This window comes from Octopus sinensis, linkage group LG13, assembly GCF_006345805.1.
Source record: "Octopus sinensis linkage group LG13, ASM634580v1, whole genome shotgun sequence".
Classification (NCBI taxonomy): domain Eukaryota; kingdom Metazoa; phylum Mollusca; class Cephalopoda; order Octopoda; family Octopodidae; genus Octopus; species Octopus sinensis.
The window spans coordinates 22,794,101-22,811,612 of NC_043009.1; the positions used below are offsets into that span (position 1 = coordinate 22,794,101).

Consider the following 17,512-nt stretch of genomic DNA (forward strand, 5'->3'; position numbering starts at 1 on the left):
GCTTTCACTGTGAAAAGACAAGCTGCTAGCGCCATAGCTCAACTGCCCACCGATCTTTGCTTCCTCCTGACACTGCCTCAATCCGACCATCCCCTTTTAGTACCCTTCCGCCTCGTAATATCCTACGTTTTTTATTTCTTACGAACCTACACCAATCCTTCCTGCCATCGTTCCTCCTTACCCAACCTTCCCCACTGGTTGCTCCCTATACTACCCGCCTCAACTGGACCCCCCCCTCCCAAAACTCAACTCTAGAATATCTGTATTTCTTTCCTCTAACCTAATTACGTTACTCAGTGACGATAACGAATGTCCACTGCTAACACCAGCTCCTGCCCACGGCGTGGTCAGGTTGGAAGAGAGATCAAAAGAAAAATACCACGAAAACTATCACCACCACAAACAACCCTCCTCTTCTCAGGCGCCGAATCAACCCGTCCCCTCCCACATCTCCTTCCCAGTTTTCAGAGTTGGCACTATCAATGTTGGTACATTGACAGGCAAGTCTAGTGAGATTGTAGAGATGCTAGAGAGAAGACAGGTTGATGTAATCTCTGGAGATATGCTGTGACTACAAAGACCCGGGCCTGCTTTCTGCAGCAATTCCACATACCCCCTACCCATTCTAAGTACCCCGGATCCCCAAAGTACCCTGGATCCCCAAAGTACCCCGATCCCCAAAGTACCCCGGACCTCGTTGCCCCCGTGCCGCTGACACGTAAAATGCTCGAACCGATCGTGACGATGCCAGACCCTCCGGCCCCTGTGCAGGTGGCACGTTAAAAAAGCACCCAATCCATCACGGAGTGGTTGGCGTTAGGAAGGGCATCCAGCCGTAGAAACTCTGCCAGATTCAGACTGGAGCTGGAGCGGCCCCTGGCTTCCCAGACCGGTCGAACCGTCCAACCCGTGCTAGCGCGGAAAGCGGACGTTAAACGATGATGAGATATATATGTATATATATATGTATATATATATATAGATATATATATAATATATAGTATATATATAATGTATATATATTATATATATGTATATATAATATATATATATGGAATATATATATATATATATAAATATATGTATATGTATATATATATATATATATGTATATGTATATAGATATATATATATCTGTATATTATTAATATATATATATATATTATATGTATATTATATATATATATATGTATATGTAAATATATATATATTATATATATATATGTATGTATATATATATATATATATATATGTATATATATATATATATATTATATACATATTGTATATATATATTGATCAAAATAAAAACATGATGCCAAGGATTCAGCGGTACATATGTTTTGGGCCTTTATTAGACAGATTTAAACAATGCATAATGTATGTCTGTGGCCTTCTTCAGCCACGCACAACAACTTCCACAAGGACATGTGTTCATCAAAATTCTTGGTTGGGGATGCAAATCCTCTCATTCGCGTACGACATAATGCGGCAACAGCATAGAATTGATGCGTCCATCTCTTTTCTTCTCTCAATGTAGAATGAGGAAATTTGGATGGTGAAGTAATGTAAATAAATTAATAAATAAATACAATATAGACGTGAAGGGACCTGGTAATAAGAGTAAATAGGGGGAAGATGGAGGGGCGAGAATTCAGGACGAAGGATAAAAATATATAAAAAGTGTAAGTATAGAAAATATAAAAATGTAGAGTATAAAGATATAAAGAGATATAAGGAGATATAAAGGGGATATAAAGAATATAAAAAATATAAATGAATATAAAGGTATAAAGTTAAAATAGAAATAAAAATAAAAATAGGAATAAAAATGATAAAAAATGTAAAAAAATATATAAGGATAAGGGATGTATAGTGGTTACGGACCAAACATGGTGGTCAGGAAAATGACAGAATTTAGTTGTAGAAGTTTTGGGTGTCAATAAATCAACCGGGGCGTCTGGGGACCTAGTGTATTGTAAATCAGAGCTGTTGAGCGGTTAATCTAGTTCCCTTAATTAAGTGGTCATCTTGTACATACATACCAGCATGGATACATACACCCATATACATGCGCACATATACGCGCGCATACACAGCTCCAAGCATATAAGCATACATACGTACTCACATGTAAACATATACAGAAACACATATACACCCACACACATGCGCATATATACATACATACAACAGAATATGTGCATATATACACGGACATTATACGTGTACATATAATATCAAATACACACCACACGCACATACACATATACATATGCATACACATATGCACATGTATACCTATACATACATACGCATATACACACACCCATATATACACACGTACGTCCATCCTTAGAAACACATACACAGATGCCCACACATACAGGTTTAGATATAAGATATTAAAAGATGTATATAAGAACGCATGTAAAGAATCACGCACTCACGTCTACACGTACACGCACGGCTGTGTGTCCATATGTGCGTGTACATATACACTTACATACACACACAGAGACATACGCGCGTATAGGTATAGCTGTAAGATATTAAAAGATGTATACAAATATGTGTAAACATATGCATATAAGAAATCTGCGAAAACATGTGAAAAAACATGTAAAAAAACATGTAAGAAATTTTTAAAAATTATTAAAGAAAATTATTAAAGGAAGCTATTAAAGAAGAGTAACGGGGTATGCACATCCAGACGTAGATGTTTACTCGTACATATGTACACATATGTATACGTATACATACGTACACGGACGCACGTATAATCACAAAGCGGATCCATAGATCAGTAAATAAAGGATAAGCAAAAAAATAGACATATATAGAGATATAAAGCGATAATTTAGGGGTAAGAATGAGGGTAAGAATAAAAATTAGAAATAAAAGTAAGAAATACAATATAAAATAAGAAATACAATATAAAATTTATAAGAACTATAAGAATTAAAATAAGGAATGAAAATAAAAATAAGAATAAAGGTAAAGCGAAATAGAATAGGATAAAATAAAATAAAAATATAATCGGGTAAAGCTTAACATGAGATGAAGGAAAAGATAAAAGGTGGTTGAAAGTGTAAAGTTGTTGGAAATGATAGAGAATATTCTCTTACATAATTTAACTTCCCACCCACCCATAAGTATAGAAGTATCTTCTCCAACAAAACTATTAGGATTTCCTACTCTACCCTGCCCAACATGAGCTGCCTCATAGCTAAACATAACTATATTAATATTAGAACAGCTAGATCCAGAGCAAGCTATAGCGACCAACCGAACCCCCCTCATCCAGACAGTAGACAATATAATCAGACTGGCAGCCATATTACCCAAACAGTTAGTAATAACACCCAACCAACACACAGAGGCAATACCACACCATCAACAACCAGGAGGATACCATTGCCCCCACACGTAATGCAACACCTCCGCCTGGGATTAACAGCACACGACCGAGTAATGCAATGCACTGCAACTGCATATGTGCATCCAAGTGTCCGCTACGGGGCGCATGTAGGGCGAAAAACGTAATATATTCATGTGAGGTGAGTACCCAGTTTAACACACTCACCTACATAGGTTGCTCAACATCCTGGAAATCCAGATACTACAACCACCGGTACTTGCTGAAACACAGACATAAAGCTAACAGCACGTCTCTTTCTAAAAAAATTTGGGAATTAAAAGACAAATGCATAGGTTTCAAACTCAGGTGGTCCATCATCGGATCAGCTGCCCCTTATTTAAATAATAGAGCAGGATGCCAACTATGTTGTGTAGAACTCCTGAATATCTTGAAATTCAAAGACAAACACAATCTTATTAACAAAAGGTCAGAGTTCAAACCTTCCTGTATACACAAACTTATTAATACTTTCAAATACTACAAAGCTTAGGCTATTATACCAACTCCCCCATGCAATTTCCTCCCACCCGGTGCAACCTGTCGGCTCCAGCACATCCCGCTTTCCTATATGTGCGTGTGTATGTGTATATATATATATGTATATATGTATATACATATATGTGTGCATATATGTATATATATATACATGTGTGTGTGTGTGTGTGCATGTGCATATATATTTCCCTGCATTTTCCTCCTATATATACATATTTTGTCTCCCATATATGTTTTTTTTCCCTATATATTTCTTCTCCCACACCTACATTCTTCCTATCTAGACTCTTTATTTCCCTATACCTATACCTTTTCACATTTCTAACTCGGATGTTGAGCGCACACCGCCAAACTCCACTTCCCAATCGTTCCAATTTTCAGTTCCCCCCGCCCGCCCCGACGTGGTCACCTTTAGCACACACATTTAACTTTACACTTTCAACCACCTTTTATCTTTTCCTTCATCTCATGTTAAGCTTTACCCGATTATATTTTTATTTTATTTTATCCTATTCTATTTCGCTTTACTTTTATTCTTATTTTTATTTTCATTCCTTATTTTAATTCTTATAGTTCTTATAAATTTTATATTGTATTTCTTATTTTATATTGTATTTCTTACTTTTATTTCTAATTTTTATTCTTACCCTCATTCTTACCCCTAAATTATCGCTTTATATCTCTATATATGTCTATTTTTTTGCTTATCCCTTATTTACTGATCTATGGATCTGCTTTATGATTATACGTGCGTCCGTGTACGTATGTATACGTATACATATGTGTATATATGTACGAGTAAACATCTACGTCTGGATGTGCATACCCCGTTACTCTTCTTTAATAGCTTCCTTTAATAATTTTCTTTAATAATTTTTTAAAATTTCTTACATGTTTTTTGACATGTTTTTTCACATGTTTTCGCAGATTTCTTATATGCATATGTTTACACATATTTGTATACATCTTTTAATATCTTACAGCTATACCTATACGCGCGTATGTCTCTGTGTGTGTATGTAAGTATATATGTACACGCACATATGGACACACAGCCGTGCGTGCGTGTACGTATAGACGTGAGTGTGTGATTCTTTACATGCGTTCTTATATACATCTTTTAATATCTTATATCTAAACCTGTATGTGTGGGCATCTGTGTATGTGTTTCTAAGGATGGACGTACATATGTATATATGGGTGTGTGTATATGCATATGTATGTATAGGTATACATGTGCATATGTGTATGCATATGTATATGTGTATGTGCGTGTGTGTGTATATATGTATATATATGTACACGTATAATGTCCGTGTATATATGCGCATATTCTGTTGTATGTATGTATATATGCGCATGTGTGTGGGTGTATATGTGTTTCTGTATATGTTTACACGTGAGTACGTATGTATGCTTATATGCTTGGAGCTGTGTATGCGCGCGTATATGTGCGCGTGTATATGGGTGTATGTATCCATGCTGGTATGTATGTACAAGATGACCACTTAATTCAAGGAACTAGATTGACCGCTCAACAGCTCTGATTTACAATACACTAGGTTCCCAGACGCCCCGGTTGATTTATTGACACCCAAAACTTCTACAACTAAATTCTGTCATTTTCCTGACCACCATGTTTGGTCCGTAACCACTATACATCCCTTATCCTTATATATTTTTTTACATTTTTTATCATTTTTATTCCTATTTTTATTTTTATTTCTATTTTAACTTTATACCTTTATATTCATTTATATTTTTTTATATTCTTTATATCCCCTTTATATCTCCTTATATCTCTTTATATCTTTATACTCTACATTTTTATATTTTTCTATACTTACACTTTTTATATATTTTTTATCCTTCGTCCTGAATTCTTGCCCCTCCATCTTTACCCCTATTTACTCTTATTATTACCAGGTCCCTTCACGTCTATATATGTATTTATTTATTAATTTATTTACATTACTTCAACATCCAAATTTCCTCATTCTACATTGAGAGAAGAAAGAGATGGACGCTTCAATTCTATGCTGTTGCCGCATTATGTCGTACGCAAATGAGAGGATTTGCATCCCCAACCAAGAATTTTTGATGTAACACATGTCCTTGTGGAAGTTGTTGTGCGTGGCTGAAGAAGGCTACAGACATACATTATGCATTGTTATAAATCTGTCTAATAAAGGCCTGAAACATATGTACCGCTGAATCCTTGGCATCATGTTTTTATTTTGATCAATTTACTCCACCACCTACACCACCAAACGGTATACACAGGTGCTTATAATTATCAAGTACTCAGCCCGAATATATGTATATATATGTATATATATATATGTATATATATATATATATGTATGTATATATATATATCTATGTATGTATATGTATATATATATATGAGAGACTTTGTTGCATGCAATCAAGCCTTATGCATAGCACTTACGGAAACGCACCTGAAACCGGACATAGCAGATGCGGAGTTACACATACCACAGTATGCTGTACTACGGACCGACAGGAAAGAAAGGAGTCATGGAGGTGTTGCTATGTACATCCGTGAGGACCTCACACCCCAGGTCCTCTTGTCATACTCAAACTCGGTGTGTGACACACTAATTGTACATATTAGGCAACTTGATGTAGTTGTGTGTGCTACATATCGCCCTCCAGATGCCCCAAGCCATGTGGGCAAGTTTGAAGACTGCCTTATAAAAATAGAAGAAGTTCTAACCACATTGGAACAACACATAAGTGTACTCCTTATGGGAGACTTCAATCTGCTAAATGTCAGATGGCCCGAGGGCCTTTCTCTCCCAGGAATGACAAGATGTGAACGAGGACAGGCGAGGTCCCTCCTGAACCTCATCAACACCCTGTACATGGAGCAGGTAATACTCCAACCAACCAGGGCAGGTAACACACTGGATCTCTGCTTCACAAATGACATGGATCTCATCCATAATGTGAAAGTGACACCGACACTACTCTCGGATCACAACATGATAGAGCTGACCATGTACGGGCCAAAAGAGAGCACGGACATGCAGCCTACAAGAAACCCTCAGAATCTTTCCAGCTTGAACTACCATAAGGCAAAATGGAAACAAATTGAGAAAGAGATCCTCAAACAAAACTGGCCTAACTGTCTCTTCTCGCCAGACATTGACGTGAAACTTCAACAATTCATGTCTGTAATGCAAGCCATATGCTACAAATGTGTCTCAGAGAGAAAGGCCACTGTACACAAGAACAAAATCCCCAGAGAGAGGAAAATTTTAATGAGATGGCGTACAAAATTTTCAAATCGCCTAAACAAACAGATTGAAAGCAGTGAAAAGTCCCGCCTAAAAATAAAACTGTTGGAAATCGAAAAATGTCTGCAACTCTCCCATGAAAAAGAAAGAGCAGACAAAGAAGCCTGGGCTATAGACAACATAAAATCTAACCCCAGAGCTTTCTACAGGTATGCCAAAGAAACAGCTACGGTGCACTGTAGAATAGGGCCACTCCTCGAAAAGGATGGCACACTTACAGGAAAACCAATGAGGGTAAGTGAAATACTGAATGAGCAATTCAAGAGTGTTTTCACTCCACCCCTTGGGCATCTCCAAATCACCAATCCAACTGACTTTTTTACCACTGCAGATATAAAATCAGAGGCGGCGACGATAGATTACATCGATATAAAGGAAGACGATGTAATCAAGGCTATAGATGAAATGAAAACAGACTCAGCTACTGGCCCCGATGGATTCCCGGCAATCCTCCTAAAAGCATGTAAGAGAGTCCTAGCAAGACCACTGCAGTTCCTCTTTCAGAGCTTCCTTGCAGCTGGCAAACTTCCAAGAAAACTGAAGGAAGGTAAAATATGCCCCATTCATAAAGGAGGTAGCAGAGCGGAAGCCAAGAACTATAGACCTATCTCTCTGACCTCACACATCAGTAAGGTCATGGAACGAATAGTCAGAAGGAAGCTAATTACCTTCCTTGAAGAGAATGACTTGCTGCCCGACACCCAACATGGTTTCCGACCAGGGAGAAGCTGTTTAACTCAGCTCCTACAACACTATGACTGGGTGCTGAAACGGCTGCTCAACCACTCAAATGTGGAAGTGATATATCTCGACTTTGCAAAGGCCTTTGATAAAGTCGATCATGTAATGATATGTCACAAACTGCGTGATCTCAACATAGTTGGAAAACTGGGAGAATGGCTTCATGACTTTCTGAAAGATAGAAGTCAGGTGGTAGTAGCCAATGGGGCCACTTCCATTAACACGCAAATAGTGAGCGGTGTCCGCAGGGCACTGTTCTGGGACCACTACTGTTCATAATGGCCCTCTCAGACATGCCCTCAGCCACGCAGAGAGCCACGACACAAGTTATGCAGATGATACAAAAGTTTCACAGGCAATACAGAACCCTGAGGACACTAAACACCTGCAATGTGAGCTGGACAAAATATACAAGTGGGCCGAAAAGAATAGCATGCAGTTCAATGCTGAAAAGTTTCAAGCTCTATACTATCAGCATGCAAAACTAAATGCAATACCCAATGAATACACTGGACCCGGAGGAATAGCAATCCCAGAGGCACAATCAGTGCGTGACCTAGGTATTTACATGAGTGATGACGCGACCTTTCATGTACATGTTGCTAAATTGGCAATGAAATGTAGACGACTGGCCGGATGGATCCTCAGAACCTTTAGAACAAGAGAACAAGAACCATGATGGTCCTCTGGAGGACACTTGTCCTAAGCCACTTTGACTACTGCTCTCAGTTATGGTCACCATCCAGTGTCAAGTTGATCACAGAGCTCGAGGCGATCCAACGTAGCTACACGAAGAAGATAGCCTCTATGCAGAATGTAAGCTACTGGGAAAGACTCAAGAGATTAAAACTATATTCCCTGGAGCGTAGGCAGGAAAGATATGCCATAATATACATCTGGAAGATCCTGGAGGGACGTGTCCTGAACTTTGGCATCGAGAGTTACGCAAATGCCAGAACTGGGCGCCACTGCGTGGTGCCTAGGACTCCAAACTTGCCATCAAGATGTAGGACAAGATTCTGTGATAGCCTGGGCTTCCGAGGCCCACAGCTCTTCAATATCCTCCCGAAGAACCTGAGAGACCTGCATGGGGTGGATGCAGATGTCTTTAAAATGAAGCTGGATCTCTTCCTGTCAGGTGTCCCAGATGAACCAACTTCATGGCAGGAGGGGCAGATGAGGGCAGCTGCATCAAACTCTCTCATGCACCAAATGGCAGTTGCTAGAAAGCTTTCGTGAAGTGAAACCAAGTAGCAACACCAAATGGCGGTGCCCCAGCATGGCCACAGCTCATAAGCTGAAACTAGAATCAATCAATCAATCAATCAATCAAATATATATATCTCATCATATATCTTTTATCTCATTGTATATATAAATCATCATGTATATTACATATATCTCATTGTATACATTAAATATCTCATCCTCTGTGTATGTGTGTGTGTTTGAGACAAGCTTTTTCTGGTTTCCATTTATCAAATCCACTCACATGGCAGCTTCAGTTGGCTTAGGCTATCACTGAAGATACTCCCACAAGGTGACATACAACTAGACTGGACATGAAGCAATTTTCTCAGCCACAGCGACAAGTGTATACACGTGTGTGTACATGTGAGCATGCATGCATGTATGTGTATGTTTGTAGTGCGGCTGTGAGTGCATTTGCACCAATGTAAAATTGGTGAATATCATTGTTTCTGTTAATGAAAAGTCATAACCTTAGCTATTGAATAAAGAGGTATAACTAACCTAAACAGGAGGGGTCAATATAGTACGATTAAAACAACTATAAAGGCGATGCCCCAGCATGGGCAGAGTCCAAAGCAAAAAGAAAAAAACTATGGATCAGGCATTTCTAGGATGACATTTTCTTGTTAATTGTTTGCTTTCTAATTTCATTACAGTCCCCCAGACATCGATTCACAAATTGCTCCAACAAAACTGCCAGACCTATTTCTCTCACCAAACAATAACATTACTGGTTGAAAAAAGAAAAGAAAATTAAAAAAAGGGTTGTCTTTCATAAGTTTTTTCATTTTTGTCTCATGCATTCCTATATATTTGTATAAGATTTTTTCTTTCATTACATAAAATACACACACATGTGTATCTGCATGTGTACACACGCATATATATATATATATATATATATATATGTTTTCTTTCTTTCATTATGTAAAATACACACACACACGTGTGCATGTCTATGTGTTTATGTATGTGTGTTTGTAGGTATATATATATATATATATATATATATATATATATATATATACACACACGCTTCTTTTCAACTCATTCTTGTGTGTGTGTGTGCGCACGTGCGTGCACATATGTGTGTGTATTACATGAATGTGCATGCATTTATACACACACGCTCATTTAATTATTAAATACCACTGAACTCTTCCCTCATATTATTTCTACTTTAAGTATTTGCAATGGTCTATTATTGTTGTTGTTGTTGTTAACCTTTTCTGTTGTAGTCTACAGAAATAGCTGAAGATATTCTTACTAACAACAACATGAACAATGCTGATGATGCTGATGATGAGGATGCAGAAGATAATGAACAGGTTAAGCTTTTATTCTATTTGTTTCCTGAATAAGCTGCAACAACAGCAAAAACAACTGCAGCTCTTTAGCCGATACACTTGAAGGATCAGAAAAACAGAGCAAAGTCATGAAGGCTGACGATGCTCTTTTATATAGTCTTGTATGTAAGGAATTGGCTGAAGAAAGACATTCTGTAAGGATGTGGGTGTTTCTAGGGAAAGAATCAAAATTGCAGGAAGGCAGAAAGAGGAGAGAAGTGTTGTGCTTCTGGTTCTTGGTGCCAAGAGAGATACAGAAGTTGTGATGGCAGTGGTGCCTGTGGAAGGATGACAACATAAAGTGATATTTCGAAGGATTCAGATTCAAGTCTTCAGAGAGAAGAACCAGTGGTTTTGAGGACTGATGTCAGCTAACAAGACACCAAGAGGGAGGGAGGGAGGGAGGGAGAGAGAGAGAGAGAGAGAGAGAGAGAGAGAGAGAAAGTGTGTGTAAGAGAGTTGTAGAGAACAACAAATTTAGGTGGAATGTAGAGAAGGAAGGACAGTGTACAAAGAGACACAGGTGTAACATAGGTGCAGGCATGACCGTGAGGTAAGACATTTGCTTCCCAACCAAATGGTTCCAGGTTCAGTCCCACTGTAGGTCTTCTACTGTAGCATTGTACTGGCCAAAGCCTTGTGAGTGAATTTGGTAAGTAGAAACTGAAAGAAGCCCACTGTATAAATATATGTGTGTGTGTGTGTGTCTTCGGCTGTCTCCCACTACCACATGACAAAGAGACCAATAAAATAAGTACCAGGCTTTGCAAAAAGAAAAAAAAAGTACTAGGGGTCGAATCATTTGACTATAAATTCTTCAAAGCAGTGCCCCAGTATGGCTAAAGTCTAATGACTGAAATAAGGAAAAGATAGAAGACATCATCAACATCTATCTTTTACTTGATAATGCAGGATTAATTAAGAAAAAATGTGAACAAATAAGTGACACATTTGACAGATTAATCTGAGTACTAAGGGATTAAAGGTATCTATGAATATAGATATTAGGAGCATGAGTGGCTGTGTGGTAAGATGCTTGCTTCCCAACCACATGGTTCTGGGTTCAGTCCCACTGCATGGCACCTCGGGCAAGTGTCTTCAACTATAGCTTCGGGCCAACCAAAGCCTTGAGAGTGGATTTGGTTGATAGAAACTAAAAGAAGCCTGTCGTATATATATATATATATATCTATCATCATCATCATCATCATTTAGCGTCCGTTTTCCATGCTAGCATGGGTTGGACGGTTCTACTGGGGTCTGTGAAGCCAGAAGGCTTCATCAGGCCCAGTCAAATCTGGCAGTGTTTCTACGCCTGGATGCCCTTCCTAACGCCAACCACTCCGTGAGTGTAGTGGGTGCTTTTTACGTGCCACCCGCACTGGTGCCAGACAGAGCTGGCAAACGGCCACGAACGGATGGTGCTTTTTATGTGCCACTGGCACGAGGGCCAGGCGAGGCTCGCAACGGACACGAAACGGGGCGGTGCTGGCAACGGTCGCGAAACGGAAAGTTCTCTTACATGCCACCGGCACTGGTAACACATCTGCAATTTCCATTGATCGATTTCGATTCTGATCCTCACTTGCCTCAACACATCTTCACAAGTAGAGTTTTGTGTCCCAAGAAGGGAAGGTATGCATACGTAGGCTGGCTCCATCCCATGTAGAAGGCCACGGGTTGTGGACTCACTTGTCCTGCCGGGTCTTCTCGCGCACAGCACACTTCCAGAGGTCTCGGTCTCTAGTCATTTCCTCAGTGAGACCTAAAGTTCGAAGGTCGTGCTTCACCACCTCGTCCCAGGTTTTCCTGGGTCTGCCTCTTCCACAGGTTCCCTCAACCGCTAGGGTGTGGCACTTTTCACACAACTATCTTCATCCATTCTCGCCACATGACCATACCAGTGCAAACGTCTCTCTTGCACACCACAACTGATGCTTCTTAGGTCCAGCTTTTCTCTCAAGGTACTTACACTCTGCCGAGTGTGAGTACCGGCATTACACATCCAAAATATATATGTGTGTGTATGTTTGTCCCTTGCCACCATCACTTGACAACCAATGTTGGTGAGTTTATGTCCCTGTAACTTAGCGGTTCGGCAAAAAAGACCAATACAATACATACTAGACTTAAAGTATAAGTCCAGGGGTCGAATTGTTTGACTAATGGTGGTGCTCCAGCATGGCTGCAATCAAATGACTGAAACAAATAAAAGAATAAAGTGTATTAACAACTCAAAGCTTTCTCAGCACCATTCCCAGAATGAAATAATGGTAGAACAGCAGGTTTTGAATGCTTTGTGTTTTGTTGCAAAGGATCATGGGAGCACCAGAGATGCAAAGCAAGACATAACATGATATTTTAATGATATTTTACTGTAATTTCACTCTCAGGATAGAGATAATGGAATTAAGAATACTAATATACACCGAACTGTACGTGTAGGATTAATAGGGAAATATGAAAAATCCTTTATAGGTGTGCTTTTAATATATGTTTGGAGCTGTTCTGATTCTACATACACACACAAACAAAATATATATATATATACATACACACTGTACAACACATACACTATATGTAAATATACATACACACACACACACTATCATCATCATCACTCTCTCTCTTTGGGAGAGGCACAAGCACTTACACGTACATGTACACACACGGCAGTAACTTCCGCCTGCCGAATTCAATCACAAAGCTTCGGTCAGCTCGGGGCTATAGTGGAAGACACCTACCCGAAGTGCCACGCAGTGGGACTGAACCCGAAACCATGTAGCTAGGAAGCAAGCTCCCTAACCATACAGCCATGCCCGCACACACATCCTACATATATGTAAACATTCAGACATATACACACATACTATATATATTGATGCATACATATACACATATTCAAAGACATAATATTACGTATGTATATATACTTTTCTATTCTTTTCAAGCATTAAACTAATACACCTGCTTGTTGTCCCCTCACCTGTCTTCATCTTTTGTTTTCTGTAAGTTTGAACTATATATATATACATACATACATACATACATACACAGGCACACATCATTGTATACACAGCTAGTCACAATGCACTTTCCATTCTTTCTTAATTATGTCTGTCTCTCATCTTTGCCCAAATCATTTAACTAAAGTGTCTTCCCATTGTTGTGGAGGCCTTCAGCATGATCTTTTCCAGTCTCTTGAATCCCATTTGAATAGAAGTGGAAAGTAGATGGGGCTTCACAGAGGCAATGACCAAGACCTTTGGCATTATGTTGTGCCTGAGGAGAAGAAGACCCATCAAGCTGAGCAAAATCACAGTCATGGAAGATACTGGTGTTATGCAAATTGGCACCTGTGCTGGTGGCACATAAATGTACCCTGGTGTCATGCAAATAGCACCCATGCCGGTGGCACATAAAAGCACCCATTGCACTCTTGAAGTGGTTGGCATTAGGAAGGGCATCCAGTCATAGAAAACCATGCCAAATCAGACTAGAGTCTGGTGCAGCCTTCCAGCTCAATCAAACTATCGAACCCATGCCAGCACAGACAATGGACATTAAATGATGAAGATGAAAGGAATGTGTGTGTGTGTTTACATTTGCAGCCATTGAAAGTGATGAGTGGCAATGATGTCACTTCTGTTAACAAATCATCCAATTGCACAGCACTTTTGAAAAACAAGTAAGGGTTAGCGACTCGGAGGGCATCCAGCTGTAAAACAATGTCTTGATAATACAGTCAAACTCATGCTAGCATGGAAAAACAGACACACACACACGTGTGTGTGTGTAGATATATACATGTACTCATATACACCACCATATCTAATAGATAAAGTAACAGCAAAGTAGGAAGATGGGACAAGATAAGTAGATTAGCCTGATTAAATATAGAAATAAGTAGACAACTGCAGAGATGACAAAATAGATACACACACATACATATCAATACATAAATACACAAACACACACATAAATACTCTAACATAAATATACACACACAAATACACAAACACATAAATACACATATAAAAATATATATATTTATAGAGGGAGAGAGAGGGAGGGAGAGCAATGGATTGCCAGGCAGGCAAGACAGACAGATTGACAAGTGTATTCTCAGAGGATGTATTTAGAAGGAAATCTGAACTGGTAAGCAGCAGGCATTATTCCAAATAGGTTGACCAGTAAGATTAATAAGAATGTGTCAAAGAGAACAAAGGCAATGTCAATAGCTTTGTTTTGAACCAATGACCTTTCACTGTCAAGTAGTTCCACCCAGGGCCTGAGCCACTTTTGGGTGATTCCAGTGTAAGAGGATGCCTCATATAATGAATGGTGTCAGCAAGCAAGTCAAGACAGTTTATTTAGCAAGTCAGCACTGGCAATACTTTTGTAGGTTAGGCTTCCTTTATTATTTATTTATTTTCTTTTACTTGTTTCAGTCAGCTGACTGCGGCCATGCTGCAGCACCGCATTGAAGGGATTTTTTAAGTCAAAGAAAGTGACCCCAGGACTTATTGTTTGTAAGCCTAGTACTTATTCTTTCAGTTCTCTTTTTTGCCAACAGGTGTTGGTTAATTTATGTCCCTATAACTTAGTAGTTTCGCAAAAGAGACCAACAGAATAACTACCTGGCTTTTGTGTGTGTGTGTGTGTGCGTGTGTGTGTATTTGTGTTGTCTCCTATAACCACTTGATAAATCATGTTGGTGTGTTTACATTCCCACAACTTAGCAGTTTGGCAAAAATGATTGACAGAATAAGTACCAGGCTTAAACAAATAAGTACTGGGGTTGATTCATTTGAGTAAAAATTCTTCAAGGCAGTGCCCCAGCTTGGCCATAGACCAATGACGAAGCCAGTAGAAGATAATCATAAACACATTGTACTGCTCAATAACAAACACTGACTCAGTGTGTCTCAAGGCAGAGTTCGTAATATTAAATATTATGAATGTGTGGTTTATGCTCGCATAGGTGTGTGTGTGTTTGTTCGTTTATTTGCAGACATGTGCAGATCTCCATGACAACACTGGTATTAGTGGTCTTTGACTGGCTTACATAATAAGAAATAAGCATTTAAAGTCAATCTATTCTTTTATTCTTTTGTTTGACTGTGGCCATGCTGTAGCATCACCTTAAAGTGCTTTTTTTTAGTTGAAGAAATCGACCCTACGACATTCTTTGTAAGCCTAGTACTTATTCTGTCAGTCTCTTTTGCCAAACTGCTAAGTTACAGGGGTGTAAACACACCAACGCTAGTTATCAAGTGGTGATGGGGGGGGACAAACACACACACAGATATATACATACATACACACACACATATATATATGTGTATGTAAATATATATGTATACACAACAGGCTTCTTCCAGTTTCCATCTACCAAATCCCACTCACAAGGCTTTGATTGGCCCGATGCTATAGTAGAAGACACTTGCCCAAGGTGCCATGCAGTGGGACTAAACTTGGAACCATGTGGTTGGGAAGCAAGCTTCTTACCACACAGCCATACCTGTGCCTATGTTTGTTTATTTATTTATTTATTTATTTATTTGCAGACACGTGTAGATCTCCATGACAACATCGGCAATTGAGGTCTTTGACTGGCTTATGTAACTTTAAATGCTCATATCTTCTTTGTTATTAATTTCTAGAGAGTGAAAAAGAAAAAAAGTATTTGGTTTCCATCATCATGAGTATGCAAAAAAAACTGCACCAGAAGATTTTTTTCAAAATTTTCTTTTATTATTAATCTTTGCGATCATTAAACTCATTGTGATTATTAAACTGTGGCCATGCAGGGGCACAGCCTTGAAAATTTTTTATCCAATCAAATCGACCCCAGTATTATTTATTTGGTACTTTTTGCTGCTTATTCTATTAGTCTCTTTTACCAGACTGCTAAGTTTTGTGGATGTAAACACAGATACAAAGACATGCACATGCACGCACACACACAATGGGCTTCTTTCAGTTTCCATCTACCAAATTCACTCACAAGGCTTTGGTCAGCCCGAGACTACATTAGGAGACACAGCGGAACTGAACCAGGAACCATGTGGTTGGGAAATAAACTTCTCACCACACAGCCATGCTTGAACCTATAGAATTTCTTGAAAATTTCTTGAAAAAAAACTTGGTTTTCATCATCAGCCTGAAAAACTACATCAAAATTACATTTTTTGAAAATAATCTGATGCAAATTCAAAAAACTTCAAGCGGTTTGCAGATATTTAACAAGATCTGTTTCTACCTAAATTCTTGCAATCACCACCAGTACAGATGAAAAAAGTTCAACTCTGCTCAGGAAATTTGTATTTTACAGATGAATGATTTTTCAACAGCTTAACCACTCAATTGTGAAGTGAGGGTAGTAAAGGTGGTGGTGATGGAGGGAGAGAAATGTAATGTAATCTGTGTGAGTATTTCTATAACCATTTTTTTCCTTTCTCTTCTCTTCAGCCATGGAAACTTTAGTAAGGAGAGCAGTAGTGTATGTGTGTATGTGTGTCTCCCAAGGAAGAAAGAGACAACACTGTAGCTACCATAAGACTTGAACTCATAACCATGTGATCCGTATGCTATTAGTTTTTCAACTTTACATCCATTGTGGCATATTAAATAAATACACATGTAGCACACACAAACACATGTATGTAGCACACACAAGCATGTATACACACACAGACACCTGTGTAACAAACCCAAACAATGATACACATAAAATCAGGGAAGGGAAATCTTATTGAACATCGTCAGCATGTGGAGCAGAGTGCTTAGTGTCATTTCATTCATCTGTATGTTCTGAGTTGAAATTCCGCTGAGGTCAACTTTGCTTCCATCCTCTTTGGTCTATAAAATAAGGACCAGCTGAGCATTGGGGGTAGACATGATCAACTTGCCTCCTCCCTCGAAAGCACCAA

At 38.8% G+C, this 17,512-nt stretch overlaps 1 protein-coding gene across 1 annotated transcript in view; it reads right to left on the reverse strand.

The window, feature by feature from the left end:
* The window catches only part of LOC115218449, a 601,809-nt gene that overhangs the window by 458,019 nt on the left and 126,278 nt on the right, over positions 1–17,512 (reverse strand). The window lies entirely within an intron of this gene.